Here is an 18,171-nt window from a genome sequence, read left to right as displayed (position 1 = left end):
CTTAGGGCAGAGTGCTTAGAATTTATTTTCAAGGTGAAAGTACGTACAAGGGTATTGTTGGGAACAGAAAGACAAGCGGGCAGATTGGACACAGTGAAGTGGATGTTGCACACTTTTCTCTAATGAACTATTGCCATAAGTTGTGTTGTTTGCACCCAGTAAGTATGGTCATTGATAGGGTATTTTATATTGTACTGAAAGCTAATCCCATTTGTTTAAACCTTCAGAATTTTCAATTTTGCTGAATGCTCCAGTGATCATATTATTTTTTCTTTAACAGCTGTGCTATGTGTCACATATGTTGATAAAGTTGGCAGTTTTGCCAAAACATTTTTCAATACTATTTTCTGAATAAAGTGTTGTGTTAGAAAATAGACATCTTTGAGAGTGGAGCTTAAATTTTCTCCCCTTCCCTCCCGCCCCAACCCCAGGTATAGTCTTTTTTTCTTTTTTTCTTGAGGCAACTTACATTATTAAGCTCCAGTTAGAATTTAAAAGCTTATTTTCTAGGTTGTGTTTCGATTACAGACGACTTGGTATCTTTAATTAGGTAACTGTAGAGGTATGCTTGTAGTTTAAAAACAGAACAGTTGTTTAGCAAAGCTTCTTCATTCGTGCATATGATATCACATGCATTTCTTTAGGAAGGTTTATTTAAATCTAGGATCAAGTGAAAGAGGGGCTAGTGTACTGTCCTTGAGTTTTGTCACCTAATTGAACATTGCATGAAGTAATTGTGTCTTTCTAATTATGATAATATGGCTTATATCTTGGATCCTTTATACTTATGACATGTAAATATATGGCCAGAGAACTTGTTGAATGAAAGATTTCCTTAATATTCCATCCATTTTGTGGATAATATGCTATGAAGTAATTTGTGTTTCTGCACTGATATTTTGTTTTGTTTGAAGTCAGCACTGTGTAGCCCTGGCTGTCCTGAAAGTCACTGTGTAGACCAGGCTGGCCTTGAATTCAGGCTCTCTGCTTCTGCCTCTCTAGTGCTGGGATACAAGGCCTTCTGCACTGATGCTTTAGGACAACTAAGTTTTTCTTGGGTTGGAACTAGATTTTCCCTATGTATCTGCAAATTTGGTGTTACTGTTTATGTGAATTCTGGACTTCTTAAACAAAACTTTATTAAACTTATACTTTGTAAAATTAAAAAAGGGGACGTGTTGTGTTCTGGGATTTCTTAGGGCACTTATTGATGTGTAAAAGCCTTTAATAATAAAAAATGATGACTCCCAAATCTAACTTTTAGGATTATTTATTAGTATTTATGTTGTGCTTGGAAACAACAAAACTAAACACTGTAGAAACAAAACCAGATAGGAACCAAATTATGTAAGTTAAATTTCATTAGTATGGCATGCTTATGGATATGTTGTATAATTTACTAGATCCCACTTTAAATTGTCCCACTTTAAATTGTCTACACAGAAGCTGGAGTATTAATGACATCAATTTATACTTCCACATCATACTCTATCAGTGAAGAAAGTCAAGGTAGGAACTCACACAGGGCAGGAACCTAGAGCTGATGCAGGGGCCAAGGAAGGGTGCTGAGTACTGGCTTGCTTCCCATGCTTTGCTCAGTCTGCCTTCCTCTAGCATCCAGGACCAGGGTGATGCTTGGGGTAGCTTGGATTAGCTGGGCTCACCCACATCAATCATCAGTCTAGAACATGCCTCACCGGCTTGATCACAGTTTCTCAGTTGAGGTTCCCTCTTCCCAAATGACTCTAGTTTGTCTCAAGTTTACATAAAGCCTGCCCACACAGTCCTCATTCTTGTGTGGCATGCACATTGCTGAACTGTTCCCCTCTCCCCTTTGTAAACATCTTATTAGTGCAGTACCCTTTTCTTTCCTTCTTTCCTTCTTTCCCTCCCTCCCTCCCACCTTCCTTCCTTCCTTCTTTCTTTCCTTCTTTCCTTCCCTCCCATTCACCCTTCCTCCCTCCATCCATCTGTCCTTTCTTCTTTCTTTCCTTCTTCTTTCCTTTCCTACCTTCCTGGCTGCTTCCACTTTTTTCTTTTTGTGAAATAAATCATTAGCTATCGTTTTGATGGGGTTTTGGGAGCCCCACCCCACCCCCGGGCTGGCCAGAGCTACCATTGTTATATCACATTTTTTTCCTTCCACCCATCTTGCAAAGTACAGCTCTTGAAAAGTTTTTTTCCCCCTGGGTTTTCTGCAATCTTTTTTCCTGTTTCTTTCTGGTTAGGTACAGTAAACTTCGTTGTTGGTATTTCAGAGAGAGCAGGGATTGCTAAGTGTCCCTCCTTTTTCTGAGGGTCTGGTATAGCAACAGTGAAGTAAAAGGCTGTGTTTAGGGGTTAAGGGCTAGCAAGAACTTGTCAGCACTGAAGGTTTCTCTCATCCTCCTGTGTTCTTGCTGGGGTGGGTGAGCAAGAGCTTCTTACCCACTGAAGGCCATGTGGACCTTGAGGGTCACCGTCTGTCTCTGTAAACAGATTTGTTGTCGTAGCAGGGAACGAACTTGGCAAATGGTCAGTGATAGCAATACAAGCTGCAGCATCAAAAGCAGAAGAGGGATATTGCTGCTGTGAAAGTCAGAGGAGACAGCCTAGCCCTTAGAATAACCCAGGATGCCCTGAAGGGTGCTCTCTGATGTCTCCTTTACCACCTTCTTGATGCCAGTATACTTGGCAGTTTTGATATTAGTGGGATCTTGCTCTTCAAAGTGGACATAGCCTTCTTGTTTATGATAGGTTTCCTGTTCCCAGCCTTGACTCTCCGGTGCAGCTTTTTATGGGTGCAGTTATAGTGGAATGTGCAGATAGTGGAAGGGAGGCCAGTGATGACAGCACCGGAGTTGAAGGCAGCCCTGGTAACCAATATGCCAAGTATTTACACTCTGATCTTGGCTGGCTTGTCTCAGGGACAAAGCTGACACTGCGTGAGAAGATATGACTGTTTCTGTGAGGATGACTAGCAGTAACTCCTCATACTTTCAACATATTTTACTGGGGTACCTTTTATACCATATTTTAATTTTATTGATTTTTTAGGAAGAACAGGAATTGCATTATTTTTATTAATGTCTGTATAAAATAATAGTGTTTCTTAAATGAGGAAGAACATAAACAAAATAGAAAAATGAGATAGATAAGGGATAGCATAAGTATCTTTAGTTATAAAGGTTCATTATTTCTTATTTTAATTCTATTTGTGTTAGTATGTGATAGATTAGAATATATAGTGAGATATATTTGAATAAAATGTTAATGATATTTTCCTAGGGCTATTAATGTTTTCATGTTGAGGCTTAATTGCAGAAGAGTCAAGAGAGTTTGATTTTGAACCAGTGCTATGATTTAAATGTGTGCTTCAAAGTTCTGCATTTTAACACTTAATCCTCCATGTAGTAGTACTGAGTAATAAAGCCCGGTTTTAGATACATGTCATGAGGACTTTGCCTCAATTAAGAGATTAATGACATTATGACAGAAGTGAATCCTTTTAATGAGAATTGGATTCTTAAAAGACAATTCTGGCTTTTTCTTCCTTTCTCACTCTTCCTTGTTTCTCTCATCAATGGTAGTTCTTCTACCTTTTCCTTCTGTTCTTCACTTCAGACTTTTAGCCAAATGTATGCTCATTCACTATAAATTATCCAGGTAATTGTTAGAGTGCAGGAAAGTGAATTAAGATTAACAACACTTTTTTTTGATGTATTATATAAGTTATACATATTGACACATCTAGTAGATGCTGTTGTGTGTCAGGGTCGATAGAGCAAAGTTCTAGAAAGAGAAGAATGAAGATTTCTTAACATTAGCCTGTGCTCCAGTCATTGCTTGTAATAAGAGCATTTTTTTTAATCTTATGAAAACTTAGCATGTTTTCAGACTTAAGGAAAATATCTGAGTTTTACAGTATATTGTCTTAAAAGATACTTGTCATCCTCTTGAGTTAAGATGTTAATGATTTCTTTCCTATGTAGTTAGGTTAGACATAACCATTGCTGTTGAATCAGAGCAGCTGTGATCACGTCAAGCAGTCCTTCAGATGGAACCTATTAATATTTCCGTATAGAGGGCAAAGGAGGTTCTTTGATTCCTAGATCTTCAGAGGATCTTTAGGAGGGTCCCCTTTCCATGTTTTGTAAGATGTAAGTAGTCGTAGGTACTCTTTTTGTAGTGTAGATGCTCCTGTATTACCTAGTGGGGCTCTCAGTGGTGCAGCTCTCAGTCTTGTATGATGTGCTTGATCTGCCTAGTCTTTAGGGGACTTCCTGGTGGTATAGCTGCTTTTGAATTATCCATGCTTTTGTAAGTAAACCCAGTAAACATTTTTTCACCAAGCTGGTCTTGGCCTTCGATCTGTAGTGCTCCATTGGAAGCGAATAAATGTTTATTTGCATCTCCTTCCAAAGAGCCCATGATGTCATTGAAGAACCTGTTGCCTCTTTTAACAGTTTTGTTAATTTGTATTTATTTAAATGAGATAGAAGGAAAAAATAATTCTTTTAATGTAAGCTGTTTATACAAAGAATAGCAGCCAAAAAGTATACCATATGCCTTGTTCTTCAAGGTGAAAGGTTCAGTAGACTAAGAAATGTCTTGAAGCTGTTACTGATAAATTATTATTGGAAGGTCCAAATGAAGTCAGCTACTGATGATTTGAATGAAAGTGGCCCTGTAGGCTCATATGCTTGAACACTTAGTCCCCAGTTGGTAGAACCATTTGGGAAGGATTAGGAAGTGCAGCCTTGTTGGAGGAGAGGTGTTACTGGGCTTTGAGGTTTCAAAAGTCATGCGTTTCCAGTTAGCCTTTTAGCTCTATCTGCTTCATGCAGTATGTAAGCTCTCAGCTACTGTTCCCATTCTCTCTCATGCCTGCCTCCCTATTACCATGCTCCTATCACAGTGCTCATGGATGCCAACCTCTGAAGCTACAAGTCTGCAGTTCCCTGGTCATGGCATCCTGTCACAGCAACAGAAAGAGAACTAAGGCAGCTTCCATGCTTCCAGCTGTATCTCACCTTATTGATGTACTCTGTAAGGGTAATTAATTTACTTAATATTGTTCTGAAGTTATTGAAGTATTTTGTTGTTTGTGTTTTGTTTTTTCTTTTCTTTTTTTTTGCCTTGCAATAATATTTGTATAACCAAGGTAAATGATTTTAAGGATTCCTTTTTCTGCCATCATATATTTTGATTCAAATTTAATATTAGTAATTTTCAAGATATTATTAGCATATTAGTAATTTTTAAAATTAAAATTGGGCTAATTGTACTTTTTCTTGACTCCATGTCCTTCATTGAAGACTTAGTAAAGTTATTTATTGAGTGTACCAAGTTCTTTTTTTATACCCTCCCTATCATTACATATCTTAGGTGGTGGTGGTAGTAGTAGTAGTTGTTGTTGTTGTTCTTCTTCTTCTTTCTCCTCCTCGTCCTCCTCGTCCTCCTCGTCCTCCTCGTCCTCCTCGTCCTCCTCGTCCTTCTTTTTTTACTTTGTCCCCCATTGCCTCTATTAAGCTGCCCTGAGCTCAGTGTATACAAAAACCCTCATGAGAGACTCAAGGACTTAGGAAGAGATGCTATAATTATTTCACTGTATAAACTTTAAAATGTCCTTAAAGCTACATTGTTTAATAGGTGTGATTACTTCATTGTTTTAAGTTCATGCCAGTTAGAGCTGCTAGAATTCAAGCATATCTCGTATATTTATGAGATTAATCACAATACTGCACAGCACGCTTCAGATAGAAAATGTCAGTATAAGTCGGATATGATTTTTTTCTTTTAAGACAATAAGCCAGTAAATCTTTAAATCAGATGGCTGCTACTTTTTGCTAGTTTTTGTGACAATTATCAGTGGTTATGTTGTTTTCTTTAAAGAAAAACAACAGAGAGTATTTTGAACTCTTGTATGGAGATGTAATTTTACTGGAAAGCATCTTACTTGTTTTTAGCTATAGATGGTATTTGCCAAGTTCCATGAAGAAAGGGAATTGGGGGATAGGTTACAGGGAGACGTGGAAATGATAGTACTTGTATATGGAATTCTCAAAAATATGAAATAACTAGATAAAGAAATGAGGTAGTCAGATTCAGATACCTGCAGAAAGCTCAGTTTCCTCACAGTGCTGGATTTTTAAGTGTTTTATTAAATATATCTAAAATCTTACTTGTGGGTTTTCTTTGTCGTCATCGTCATCGTCGTCTTCGTCTTCTTCTTCTTCTTCTTCTTCTTCTTCTTCTTCTTCTTCTTCTTCTTCTTCTTCTTCTTCTTCTTCTTCTTCTTCTTCTTCTCCTCCTCCTCCTCCTCCTCCTCCTCCTCCTCCTCCTCCTCCTCCTCCTCTTCCTCTTCTTCTTCTTCTTCTTTTTCTTTTTCTTTATTAACTTGGGTATTTCTTATTTACATTTCAATTGTTATTCCCTTTCCCGGTTTCTGGGCCAACATCCCCCTAACCCCTCACCCTCCCTTTCTCTGTGGGTGTTCCCCTCCCCATCCTCCCCCCATTACCTCCCTCCCCACAACAATCACGTTCACTGGGGGTTCAGTCTTGGCAGGACCAAGGACTTCCCCTTCCACTGGTGCTCTTACTAGGCTATTCATTGCTACCTATGAGGTTGGCGCCCAGGGTCAGTCCATGTATATTGGGTAGTGGCTTAGTCCCTGGAAGCTCGGCTTGGTTGGCATTGTTGTTCATATGGAGTCTCAAGCCCCTTCAAGCTCTTTCAGTCCTTTCTAAGATTCCCTTGTTTTCTTAAATAAATAGATGTTTGACATTTTATATGAAGAAAATTGAAAAGAATATGCTAATGAATAACAGATCTATTCAAATAGTTAGAGTCATGGACTTGGGGGTTAAGTTCCTAATATTTTTTCTCTGAGCAAATGTTGGAACCACTTATTTAAAAACATGTACTGTGAATATCCCAAACTTTTTACTAAATATGAGACATGATATCTGATTTTTAAAACCTTTTCACTGTTCTGTAATATTTCACGACGTGGTAATATTTTTACTTTTATCTTTGCAATGAATGCCTAGCATACTTTCGATACAGATGTCTACACAAATGTGTGGGGAGGAGTCTCTCCACATTTTGATTACAAAGGTCAGTGTGCTATGTGAATGAGAGCATCTTTCCCAGGCTTCCATGTTTGAGCACCTGGTCCACGGCTGGTGACTGCTTGTCGATGCACTCAAGGTGCTTGTTGGAGGGCGTACCACTGGGGCGGGTATTGAGAATGGAAAGACTCCAGTTTTCCAGTCTGCTCTCTGCTTCTGTTCTCCTGTTCACAGTGTGAGCTCTTCTTGTCCCTTTCCAGCCACCACGCCTGCCTTTTGCCTCTCTTCTGTGATTTTGGACTCTAACCCTCTAGAACTGTTAAGACCAAGTAGACTCTTTGTAAGTTGCTTTGGGTCTGGTATTTTATTACCAGACCAGACCTTCCTTCCAGTCTGTTGGTAAAATTCCTATCTCCTTATATAAAATCTTTATTTTAAAATGTTTTAAGAAAAATATGTTTAAAATACATTGTATCTGATATTTATACTTTCACTTTATTTACGTCCAGGGGAGACTAATTTGTGTGCTATTGGTTTATTTAACAAACAATATAGATGCTTATGTTACCTTCCAGGGTCCTTGTTTAGGTTCGTTTTCTCTGCCTATTAAATAGTTAAAGGCAGGAAAAATATCTCAGCAAGAAGCAGCAGATAAGTTTATTAAGGGAGAGGAACTGCACACATACACTTACTTACATATAGAACAAGTCTCCCTGTAAAACAGAGAGATGACAAATCTGCTTTTCCCCGGGAGGGCTGGGCTTTAAGTGTTTCCTGGGGTGAAATGAGTCCTTGTCCCCTAAATTAGAGTTGGTCAGTTTTGAGATGCTGAGAAGGCCACAGCTTGTTGTAAACATGTCTGGTCCCAGGCTTAAATTTAGTTGACCAGTCGGCCTGTCCTACCCCTTTTGGTAGTACAAAGAGCCTTCTAGATCTTCTTCTCGTTAAGAGGGTAAAGAAGCTGGAAGTGTACATATTCACTTGACTCTCTTTGGCCTCTTTTCCTATGTCTGCCTGCTAGAAATCTGTCTTAACTTCTAGTTCCTCACTTGATCTGTGTGTACGTAAGACATAAATTTGCTTATTGTTAAGGGTATGATTTTGTTCCCAGGTAGTTATGTGCTCTAAGGTAACAATAATGAAATCATTATTGAAAATGTATACTTTTTAAACATTTAAAAAGAATAGCATTTTAGCAAGAGAGTAAACTGTTATTGATTGTATTCTTTCACTGGTAGGAGTTCTTACAGAAGTTAGAAGAAAAGATAAGATAGATGCATACGTTTTGGCCATTTTCTCCTCTATCAGTAGTTTCAGGAAGCTGAAAATGTTTATGCTGTGTAATAAGCAGATGCGGACATAACAGTGAAATACAGGCTGTATTCAGGTGGCCTTTCTCTTCTCATCACAAATGCTGATGTTCGCTTATCAAGGCTAGCAGGCTCACATAAAATGGAATTTAGGATGTGATTTTTGTTTTCTCTGTCTCTGTCTCTGTCTGTCTCTGTCTCTGTCTCTGTCTCTGTCTCTGTCTGTCTGTCTGTCTGTCTCTCTCTCTCTCTCTCTCTGACTAGTAAACACCTTTTAATGCCCTTATAAGATTTGGGGGTGTATTCTTTCATTTTTAGACTTATTTTTTCTTTCATAGTTACTAGAATTTGTAATTTTTTCATAAATGAATTTAAAACACCCACTAAGATACTTTCAAAAGATTCTTATTGCCTTGTATATTAAGTTCAATTTGTGTGATATTTTCCCATATGTGTCAGTTATAATTTTTTGTTCTTTCTCTTTGGGAACAGCAGTGAATCTGTTCTTAAAGAAAAGGTGTGGTACAAGTTCTGGCCTGACCTCAGTTAAGTCAGTCAGCCTACCTTAAGATCCTGGCTAGAGTTTATAGCCTCATGTCCTGAGCCTAGAGTCTCCCTTAGGTCAGGTGTATGGGAGCCCACTGGCTCCTTTCTTCCTCCTGCTAAGCTCTGTATTTGTTTGCCCATTCACTTTGTCTATTACATAATCACCCTCAAACCTCACTACATCTGCACTGTGTCACTTGGTAGATATTTGTATTTACATATGGACAGATAATCCAGTATTTGGAAAATATTCCTATTGTGTGTTTTATTCCACTGAACCTATCAGAGTTATAATGTGGTTTGTATGCAAAGGAAATAATTAATGATTGGAAGCTAGAGAGTTGTTAAATTATTTATTCTGGCCCCGAGGAAGCTGAGAAGCTGAGTGATGACTGATGTCACTGTGCTAGTGCTGGTTGTCATTCTGATCATTTCACATGGTTTTGCGATACACTGTAACACCTGCTAGCTATCTGCACACCCTCCCCAGTGCTGCGACACCGCACCTTACTTAGCCCAGTAGCAAAGGCAAAGGCACGTTCCAGGGAAGTTTATTTAGGCCGGAAAGGAAACTACTACTCTTTTTAAGTCAGGTTTTTGTTTGTTTTGTTTTGCTTTGTTTTTTGCTTCTTCATTGTCTTTATTGTTTGGTACTGTGTGGTGAAAAGATGAAACATTTTTTTTTTCCTGGATATACTTTAGCCAGAGAAGACTTTGTGTTAACTACTTGAAGAATTGAGCTTCTTTATTAGTCTCAGACTAATTAAAAAATCCCTTTAAAGGAGATGATTAGTATGCAAAAGATCAGATTCTCTTACTTGTAACATCAGCGACTTGTCCATGTAACCACAGCTACTGCTTGACAAGGCTGTCCCCTTTTTTGGCTTCATGGCTGAGGTTTATAAGTAGTAGTGTGAAAAGTACATTTCTGCACTGATTCTGACTCAGCTGCTGGGAGGCAGAAAACTTGGTAAGAAAGCACAAGCTTCCCTGGTCTGTTTCATCTGGTCCAGGGACAGCCCTACTCTAAAACCCCTTTGAAATTAAATAATGGACAGCAGATAATGTGCTGCTTTGGGACTGGAATGAGCTCTTCTGCTGTGGTCAGAATTTATTTTTGTTCAAGTCCAGAACTTGAGGTTTGTTTCTGCCTGTTACTAGTAACTTGGTTTTATAGATATTTCTAATTTTAGTATAAAAGTAAGGGGCAGTTGAGGATTGGTAGGACTGTGTACAAAACAGTGATGTTGGGAGTGGCTCTACATTCAGCGTGTTCTGCCTTACTGACTTGCTTCTCTTCATCAAACATTTATTAAACTTGCGTGCCAGCTCTGTGTAACAGCCTTTTAAAGAGGGGAGTGTGCCTTGTGCTATGAGAGCGTTTGTAAAGATTCATTCATTTTAGACATGACTGCTCAGTGTTGCCATCTGTATTGTTACTCCTCGGCTTTACTAAGAACCTTATTAAGTGATGAGGCAAAAGGGAGGGAACTGGTTTGGTGGTTTCCTTGTGTCGTTACTGCCCTGAATCTGCACAAGGGGATGTTATGTTAAATCTTATTTTAAGAAGTTTATGAATTGCAACCCACGTAGTTTAAAAATAACTTATGATTTATGGGACATTTAATTTTGGGTATGATACTGTATACATTGTTCTTCTTCCTCCTCTTGCCTCTCCGCCTTCTCTTCCTCCTCTGCCTCTTACCTCGTCCTCCCTCTCCTTTCCCTTTACCACCCCTCCTCTTCCTTCTTCTCTTCCCCCTCTTCCCCCTCTTCCCCCTCTTCCCCCTCTCCCCCCTCTTCCCCCTCTTCCCCCTCTTCCTCCTTTTTCTTTTAAAAGCATTAGTCCTGTGGTCCTGGCTAGCTGCCCTTGAATTCACTTTGTAGACCAGACTTCTTGAACCCTGCTAGCCTCTGCTTCAGGAATTCTGAGATTAAGTGCATGCACCACCCTGCCTTGTATTGTTTTATTTTTAAAACATGTGCAATAAATGATTATTATCTTCTTTTTGTCATGATGAAGAAATGAAGTTTAAAGAGGTCAAATGAATTTCCTGCGATTGCGCAGTATGATGGTAGAGTGCTGAGATGTCAGTCAGTATCTGACTACCCACTTTCCGTTTTAGGGTTAGTTAACCCCAGTCCAGTGGGACTTGGTATGCAACAGGAAGTGGAAAAATGGGTAACTAGAAAGTTTTGTGTATTTAGAATTGCCAAGTCTAATGATGAAAACAATTTATGTTATTGTTTAAAAGCATGAGTGTTTTGTATGAAATACTAAGTTTTTAAATACCGCCGTTCACTGAAGTTCAGTTGTTGGCCCCTGGAGGTAGATGTTGGTGCTGATTTGATCTTTGCATTTTCCTCCTCTTAAGAGGGCTTTTCTGACTAATTGAAACATATTTATGGCTTTCATAGTAGATCATTATACACCTCAGAAAATATTTAATTGGAATTCAGGCTACTGCTAAGTAAATTGTAGTCTACAGTATGGATCATCATGAGGGAGCTTAAGGAAGATGTAATTCTTTAAATTGAAATGTCTATCAAGTTATAGTACATCAAATGAAACATTGTTGGATTTATCATAAAGATCAAAGCTTTATGGAATGGGAGCTGTTTGAAATAAAAGTCAGTGATTGTTTATGGCTTTAGTAATTTTTTTACTTAAAATCCATATGCTCTTGGAGAAATTTTTGTGCCATTTCATAAATGTTTGTGTAGGCATAGGGAAGACTAATCAGTTGTTAGTTCTTTTCCAGACTTGGATGAAAGATCTGATCTAATAATCTTTTAATTTTCAAAATATTTTTTCTAAATGTGTTTTCAAATCCTATCTTTAATAAAATAATTTCTCTCAAATCTAGAGTGTTTCTTAAGAGAGTACTGTATTGTGAATTCTTGGATTCTTTTGATCTTTTACATATTATTTAATACATTAAGTAATACAAATTAGTGGTACTATTTCAGTTTTAATTTTGAAATTTCTAATATCTTTAACAGTATTCAATTGGTCAAAATTTGGCTTTAACAATTGATGGGAAAATCTTTATTTTATAAGAACAGAGCTAGGATTTTTAGCTTGGGAGGTCGAACACAGACCTAGTACGTAAGAGGCTTTCTGTCGGTCTCTGGCACAGCAAAGAGAAAACCCCGACAGCAGGAATGCTACATGCTGGCTATGGAAGCATAGGAAAGTGAAAATACAGCCCCCGCCATCTTCTATTTTTTTTTTTCTGTTTGATTTTGTTGATTTTACACTTTTTTCCTGTGCTTATTTTCATAGTTTAGTGGATTTGCTTTTAGAAGATAATATTTGTTAGGCATATCCTTCACAAAGTTTATCATCCCATAACTGGAAGCAAATCCTCTTTCCTACCATGATGGTTTGTTTCTACTTGTCTACATTTTACTCTGAACTGCTCGAAGGCAAGCACTATGTTGTAATCGATCATATCTCTGTAGCATTCCTTGAATGGTGTGTGAATAAATGAAAGTAGACCTGATTTTCAGTACCTTCTGCATCTACTATTTGACATCACAAAGTGAGAGCATATATATTTTATGCCCTTTTGAATTAATGGGCTATTTATACAGGGCTTTTATTGTGCTTATATTATTATACTAAGGAATCTGAAATTCTTCTAAGCCCTAAATTTGACCCAGTTTCTTATATTCTATTTAAAACCAAGGTTCACTTTTTCAAATGTTTCAACCAAATATATTAAATAAGTGTCCAGGTACAATATTTAGATTTTAAAACACTGCCAAAAGAAATGGTATATTAAAAGATGTAACTGGGGCCTGGATAATGTGATGTAGAAAAATGTTAGAAATAGCGACATCGGTGTCTTAGTTAGTCTGTAGATAGGTAATTGAATGCTAGAATAGATGTATTTCTAGAAAGTATTTTCTTAAATACTCTGTAAGAAACTGAAGTGCTTGCAAGGTAAGTACTTGTATAAAGGTCATAAGGCATCAGTGCACCAACTGCTAATAATTGATATGACAGATCAAGTGTGCTTGTGAACATGTAAAAAGATATGCACAGGGCGTGACTAGAAGTTTTGGCATTCATACTTAGGGCAGGCAGTACAAAATAAAACATTGTGAGCACTCATAGTAGAGAACAGAGTTTTTACATTTCTTAAATAATTTATACTTTGAAGAGGATTTAGGCATAAGTGCTTTAATAACATGGCAATGTAGAGAAAGATGAAATGGGTCATTCTTAGTTTTGTTTCTGGAAACCCTTTGACTCTGTAATTGAAAGGTGTCTTGGGATAAGCTTTATGGAAACTTATCAAGTTGGAAGAAGATTTCAGCTGGAGTGTCTAAAGGGTCATTTAAAAACCATACTCTATTAAGATAAAATGTGTCCAGGCTTTAAAGAAAAGATCTTGGAGTTTGCAGATGATCCTAAAATTGGAGCTAGGGGAAATAATGAGGAACAATGCAATCAGATTCAAAAGGATTTGGATTGTTTAGGTGATTGGGCCAGCAGATGGCAAATGCAGTTCAGTGTAGACAAATGTAAAATAATTATCTTAGGAACAAAGAACCAATCATACAGCACACTGATCAGGAAAAAATTTGTGAGTTATTGTAGGAAAACCATTGAAACAGTTAACCCGGTGCACAGCTGCAGCAAAAGAAGGCAAGCAAGAAACCAAATTAGCAGATGGATAGAATATAAAGCAAGAGGCTATACTTACAGTGTACTAAGAAACTTGCTAGACCCCATCCAAATTAAATGAGTTTAGTATTGGTTGAGAAAACTAGTATAGGAAAAGCAAATTTTTGCCTAGAAAATATACCTAACAAATCTGATAAATAAGGTTAGAAAAGTTAATTTGGTTTTAAGAACTTTAAATATATAGACTTTGATAGATAGAATAAGACATCGAATCAGGTTTGTCTGCTATCCAAAGTAGGTTCTGGTAATGTTTCTGCTGCCCAGGGCTTCACCACCTCTCTTAGAGAGGGCCAAATAGGAGCCTGAACACGAGGCCTTCTTGCTGTTAAGGAGTCGCTACTCTCGGGCTTGTGGCTCTCGATGCACATTTCATTCTAAATACCGTCCTTGGTTGCTAAAAGGACATTTGTCCAACCCTGTCTGGTTTGCGGCTGCTTACTGTTCAGCTGTTAGTGAATAAGCTCTTTTATGATTTGGTGGTAGGGTCTGATATTTTGAGATTCAATGGTTGCACTTTTAAAAATTCTTTTTATAGGTAACGTACAAACTGGGAAAATATCTTTACCAACCCTACATCTGATAGGGGGCTAATATCCAATATATACAAAGAACTCACGAAGTTAGACTACAGAGAGTCAAATAACCCTATTAAAAATGGGGTATAGAGCTAAACAAACAATTCTCTTCTGAGGAATCTCTAATGTCTGAGAAGAACTTAAAGAAATGCTCAATATCCTTAGTCATCAGGGAAATGCAAATCAAAACAACCCTGAGATTCCACCTCACACCAGTCAGAATGGCTAAGATCAGAAACTCAGGTGACAGCAGATGCTGGCAAGGATGTGGAGAAAGAGGAACACTCCTCCATTGTTGGTGGGATTGCCAGCTGGTACAGCCACTGTGGAAATCAGTCTGGGGGAGGGGGGAGGTTCTCAGTAACTTAGAAATTTCACTAACAGAGCACCTAGCTGTACCACTCCTGGGCATACACCCAAATGATGCTCCAACATACAACAAAGGTACGTGCTGCACTATGTTCATAGCAGCCTTATTTATAATAGCCAGAAGCTGGAAAGAACCCAGATGTCCTTCAACAGAGGAATGGATACAGAAAATGTGGTGCATCTACACAATGGAGTACTAATCAGCTATCAAAAACAATGACTTTATGAAATTCATAGGCAAATGGTTGGAACTAGAATATATCATCCTGAGTGAGGTAACCCAATATATATATTTGCACTTACTGATAAGTGAGTATTAGCCCAAAAGCTCAAATTACCCAAGATACAATCCACAGACCACATGAGGTTCAAGAAGTAGGATGACCTAAGTGTGGATGCTTCAGTTCTTCTTAAAAGGGGGAACAAAAATATTCATAGGAGGAGATATGGAGACAAAGTTTGGAACAGAGACTGAAGGAATGGGCATTCAGAACCTGCCCCACCTGGGGTTCACTCCATATACATACAGCCACTGAACCTAGACAATATTGCTGAAGCCAAGAAGTGCATGCTGACAGGAGCCTGATAATAGTTGTCTCCTGAGAGGCTTAGCCAGAACATGACAAATATAGAGGTGAGTGCAAGCAGCAAACCATTGAACTGAGAATGGGATCCGCATTGGAGGAGTTAGAGAAACGATTGAAGCATTTCCAGGGTTTGCAACCCCATAAGAACAACAATACCAACCAACCAGAGCTCCCAGGGACTAAACCACCATCCGAAGAGTACACAGGGACAGACCCAGGGCTCCAGTTGCATATGTAGCAGAGGACGGCCTTGTTGGGCACCAATGGGATGAGAAACCATTGGTCCTGCCAAGGCTGGACCCCCAGTGTCGGAAAATGTCGGGGGGCGTGGCAGGAAAGGGTGGGTGTTTGGGGAGGGGGAGCACCCTCATAGATAAAGGGGGAGTGGGGATAGGATGGGGGTTTATGGATGGGAAACCGGGAAAGGGAATATCATTTGAAATGTAAATTAAAAATCCAATAAAAAAATTCTTTTAATAAGTAACTTTGGATATGAAGAAAACTAACCCCCTTCTCCACGCCCAAAAGAGCTGTAAACTTTAGCCTCACTCACACGGTTAAGCAGTATCACTGTTACAATGCACGTTCAGTCCTAGCATATGTCAGAAGAGCATTTGTGCTTCTTCATATGTTCGTATTTACTTGTTTTACTCATTGTTTAGAGACAGAGTGCTCTGATAGTGCAGGCTACCTTCAAACGTATGGTAGTCTTGTTGCCGCCTCCATTGCCATTGATGGACATCATTCTGTCTGTCTGTGTAAGTAAAAACAGAATTTGGGGAAACATGTCTGCAATTGAAGTGTATGATATTAAATTTGGTGAGTAAGACTTTAGTTTTCCATATATCATGCCATGTTGACGATTTTTAAATATCCATAGGTTTAGCTGCTCCAAGTACAGTCACAAGCAGAGAAAACAAGAATGAAGCGAGAACTAAGAGAGTTACTGTGTGGAGAACAGCCAGTTTAGAATGGTATTTGAAGATGACTTCTCGAAATTACCTTCCAACATCTACTTTGTCAGTAAGGAACTGAAGGTCTGAGAGGTCAGTCCGTGGACCAAGGATAGAAAGAAGGCAATAGTGTACTAAATACACTAATGCAGTTAGCATGTTTATGAGCAAATCAACTACCACATGCAGAGCATGCCTAGACATACTTAGGACAGTCATTACAACGTAAAATCACCATGAACTCCTTGGGAAAAAATAGAAATAATCCAACTTTGAAATTTAAATGCTTGAGGGAGAAATGCAGCTCCACCACGAAACTGCTGTCCTTCAGCCGACCTCTTTCCCTGCCTTCAGACTGCCACACATCATGTCACCTGGAACATGCTTTGCCTTTGGAAGTTGATGTTCCTACAGGAAAATGCTACAAACCTGGAGGGCTTGCTTCCTAAGTAAATGATGGGCAGCACTAGCACTAGGAAGAAGGGCTGTGTGGCTGAGTTACTTGTAACATCTAACGATAGGTTTATGCTTTGAAGAGGGTATCGATGAAGTCAAATGCTTCTCTCAAATTTTACCTCAGAGGAGGTAAAAACTTCACATAGCTTCAAGGAATGTCTTCAGTTGTATTGCATAGTTGATTACCCATTTTTTATGACCTTTTAAGAAAAATATAATATTTAGGTAATTAATCAATTTAGGTATGTGGTTTTAAGGATTTGTTAAAGTTTTGCATTATAACCTTTAAATTGCTTGACTTTATAAAAGTGAATGATGCTCTAAGTATATTTTTCTGCACTACATACACACACATATAGAAAGACTGCATGAGGAGAAAAGAGATAAGAGAGAGAGAGAGGGAGGGACGGAGGGAGGGAGGGAGGGGGTAATCAAATATGCAGTACAACTGAAGACATTACCTTGAAGCTATGTGGAGGTGGGGGGGAGCATAGACAGGGGCATAGAGAGAGGTCCAGATTACTTAAAAAAAAAAAAATCCTGCACATGTATAAGGTAGCATGATGGCCCAATTAGTAGCAGAGTTAAATCTAATGATCTACCTCTGTTGCCTTCCTGGGTTAATTTTCTGTTTCTTGGCTGGGTGTAGGTTTCTTTACAATGATAGGAGCTGCAGAGAGCCATTTTTGTTGACATGTGCAGGGGGATGGCTTGAAGTGACTTTACTGCCTCCTGGAGGACTGCTGCTCCTGCCTGTCTGTAATTTGCATAGAAGGTAGGAGTGAGGTCTGTGGCTAGTGCATACTCTGACAACCACTGGGAGATTCGGGAGCTTGGTTCTTTTCCTTTCGGAACATCATTATGAATCATTCCAGTGGTTCAGTGGCTCTAGAGAGCTTGCTTTGCTAGTGAGACTCTTCTACATCTACTTCTGCCTCCTCTGTCCTTCTGTCAGTTCGCTTTTTGTTGTATTTCTTGTTTAAAGATAATAAAACCTTCTCTGAAAACATAGGTCTTTAAGCCTATTCTTAAAAACACTACATTATATACTAGTAAAGAGGGATTAATTCTCATAAAAGGTTATTTCATAAAAGTATGGAATGTTAACATTAATTGTTTCATTTAATGCCGTGGGCAGGAAATGGAAGTCCCTTTTAGTGGTTGTCTAGCATGTCTTTGTCATCTCTAGAGGCCTGTTTAAGCAGTTTTGGCTGACGACTTTTCAGTCACTAATGTATATGATGCTACACTTAAATTCTGGGTTTTGGTGTTTTTAATTTGGTGTTTTAGTTTGTTTGTTTGTTTTTTGATACAGGTTTTTACTGTGTAGCCCTGGTTGGTCTCAAGTTTAATTTGTAATAGTATCATCTGTTTATTTTTATCATTTGTCTCTTAATATTATTTGTCTCATGTATTTTTCTCATCTTTATTTGAGCCCAAACTTTTATATTAAGAAAAGCACTTTTTTTTGTCCTCTGACAAACTGCCAGTATTTTTTTTTATATTTGTATTGATCTTTTTTAAACTACTGAGTTTTGGGATATTGTTTTGTTGTTTGTTTTATTTAGGGGAGTTAATTGCCACTTTTTAATTATGTACTCAAATACATATTCTATGTAAAAAA

At 38.3% G+C, this 18,171-nt stretch overlaps 1 protein-coding gene across 14 annotated transcripts in view; it reads left to right on the top strand.

Annotated features, from left to right (window-relative positions):
• Tbc1d5 (TBC1 domain family, member 5) overlaps positions 1-18,171 on the top strand; it is a 529,632-nt gene that overhangs the window by 43,702 nt on the left and 467,759 nt on the right. For 4 of the 14 annotated variants that reach the window (XM_087567207.1, XM_087567204.1, XM_087567208.1 and 1 more), the window contains one exon: positions 4,898-5,028. The gene's annotated coding sequence lies outside the window, so the exon portion shown is untranslated. 14 annotated transcript variants of the gene reach the window in all.

The sequence above is a fragment of the Rattus norvegicus genome, chromosome 9 (assembly GCF_021556685.1).
Source record: "Rattus norvegicus strain SHRSP/BbbUtx chromosome 9, alternate assembly SHRSP_T2T, whole genome shotgun sequence".
Lineage (NCBI taxonomy): Eukaryota > Metazoa > Chordata > Mammalia > Rodentia > Muridae > Rattus > Rattus norvegicus.
The sequence above is the reverse complement of the archived record's forward strand: the minus strand, read 5'-3'. Positions and strand labels throughout refer to the sequence as shown.